Genomic DNA, 2,698 nt, shown 5'->3' with positions numbered 1-2,698 from the left:
CACGACTTTATAAACGCTCGTCAAAGCTGATTACTGTTTTTAAATATTAAAAAAATATGTAAAATAGAAACAGCATACTTTGAACAGGTAAAAAAATGCGAAATAGTAAGGTGCTATTTTTTAATGCTCGCTAAATCATAGTAAAGCCAATGAATTTTTTTAGTTTGCGTGTGCGAACGATTAAACTAGTTTCATAGCTTCATAAAACAATCTTGAATATTTCGTACAGTTTGATTTTGTCTCATAAAACTAGTCTTAGTTTTGTAAAAAACACTAAGATATAAACATGAAGAAAATAGGCAGGGGTCAAAATGACTTTAATTTGAGATAAAAACAAAAAAAAATATCGGTTTAACGTTATTTATATGAAGTTTACATGGCAAAAAAAACTAGCACAGCCTGTTAAACTCGGTAGGTTAACTACAAGTTGCAGAATACTGCTAATGTAAATATATTTCAATTTAGAGTCCCATCTTCCCCCACATTGTAGTTTTGTATGTTTTCATTGCCAAACTTTTAAAGATTTGCTTTTAATTTAGTAATTTAAACCTCAGGGGATATTCAACTATAAGATACTGATATAATAAAAATATAATATTTTGAAAATATATTCAAAATTTGGTTATTTGGACTTGGTGATAATTTATGAGAAGTGACTTGTGCCAAAAACAGAGTAGTAATACCCAATTTGTAGCAAAAATAAAAACTTTATTATTAGTTATAATCAATTTTCTGTTATTACAAGTTCATATACACTTGTTGGATACAATATTTATCTATTGATATTCGAACATTACCCATTGTCGTTCAAACAATACCAATTGTTATGTAATAATATAATGTATAGGTAACATGTTAAAAACTATAGCAGTAAGCCGGAGCAGGGCAAGAAAAAGAATGTTTAGACTTAATTTTCAAAGCGTACAGTATTATTTCGTGTTATTTACGTATGTTCCTATTTATAAATAAACTTAATAATCAAAATTAACAATGATTTCAAACTGTCCCATCTTATCCTGTGTGTTTTCGAATTTGTAAAATTTCACTTGCTGTGCGGATAGTTAAATAACTCCTCGTATGTTTTATTATATTTTATTAAATTGGTGTCAATTAATAAAGGAATGATAGTACTAATGCGTGGTATTACCCAAAAACCGTCATCTATTTTGATTTGGGAAATATTTGGCAATATGTGCTTAGTGTCCTATCTTCCCCCACCCTACTATATGACGAGTTAACTTTTTTACCATGCAAAAAGGGTATAAGTGTCCTATCTTCTCCCACCCTACTGTATTATATTCATTGTTTTCGCTTTACAACATAGAACAATAATACCAGAGGCAAGTTTAACAATAAAGTGATTTGGCTAGTAAACATCGGGTCATTATGATGTTGACGTTTTTGAGCACGGTAGTGGTCATATAGATCCTTTTTCGTCGAACGGTTGTTCTTGGCTTTGTTGTTGTTGTTGTTGTTGCTGATATGGCGATTTTTTTCCGCACTTATCCTAATTCTCAATTCTAGCATTTTCTTTAATCTCTTTATTGAAATCAAATCGTAATATATATATATTTTTTTAATTTTCAGACTAAATTTTCAGATTTAAAACCGCACAATTAGCGTGTGTGCACCGAAGCGTAGACGAGTGCCTTTTTCTTATCGTTATCTTCGGTATAAACACCGCGTCTCTCGTTTCTTCGCTCTTTTAGTTTACTTCTCGCGATAAATCATTATGCAGCCGCCACAATATGAAGAATATAAACTTCTAACATTACCTATAATACTGCGTGATTACGGTTTATCCATGGCGCCCTCTATAACAGGCCTGTTATAGAGGGCGCCATGGGTTTATCCAAATTCACAAAAGCAAACGTCTTTAAGCGACGACAAGGTTAATTAGTGTAAGTTTACATGTCAACACATGGTACAGGAGTTGTACAAAGCGTATTTACACATATTCTTTACCCAACTTTCATTCCTTATACGTCTTAAGTTTAATGAGTTTTAATACACGACTAAATGCATTCTATCTACTGCTCCACAGTCACCAATGGCGACTGAAACCCGCTTTGTTGGTTACTTTTGATTTGTTTTTGATCGATCTCAGTCGACCATTGTAGTGATAGGGGTAATTAATACTATGCAAATTCGTTTATGCCGTGCTCATGCATTATATCTGTGTGATCTCTTGTTTAAGTCATAGCGACGCCAACAGTACAGATGCTTAGTAGAAATATTCCTTGAAACAGTGCAAAATTTATTTAATGTATTTTTCAATATTTTGCCCTGTAACCTTTTCTAGCTGGACCGTACTTTATAGGTCTCGCATTTTATTGGTTCCGACCTACTGCGCATCACCACCGGTTCTCAAATACTTGTTCCAACTGTTGAATTTGTAGCGAGCACTATTGCACATTCGCCGCACCTCTACTGCGCGGGCGCACCGTTTTGAAACAAATATAATCCCCAACCGGTCCAAATTTATTACGACCCACCTTTGAAAGGGATCCAGACACGACGTTTACACTTCGACACTTTATTTTTCAATTTAAATTTAGCAGAACTAAATTGAGCATGTTATTTATTGACTAGAATAAGCACTACTTACGAACTTAAAAACTAACAAACAAAAATATCACTACACCGGTAACAAATTGTTATAGGACTAGTTTTAAGCCCCAGTCCTGGTGTTGCTGAT

General features: G+C 33.2%; 1 protein-coding gene across 1 annotated transcript in view; it reads right to left on the bottom strand.

Moving 5' to 3' along the window:
• Positions 1-2,698, bottom strand: part of nab1/2 (NAB1/2 protein) — a 13,112-nt gene that overhangs the window by 9,381 nt on the left and 1,033 nt on the right. The window lies entirely within an intron of this gene.

This window comes from Ciona intestinalis, chromosome 1 (genome assembly GCF_000224145.3).
Source record: "Ciona intestinalis chromosome 1, KH, whole genome shotgun sequence".
In the NCBI taxonomy this organism is placed as follows: Eukaryota; Metazoa; Chordata; class Ascidiacea; order Phlebobranchia; family Cionidae; genus Ciona; species Ciona intestinalis.
This window is presented reverse-complemented; position numbering and strand designations above follow the sequence as displayed.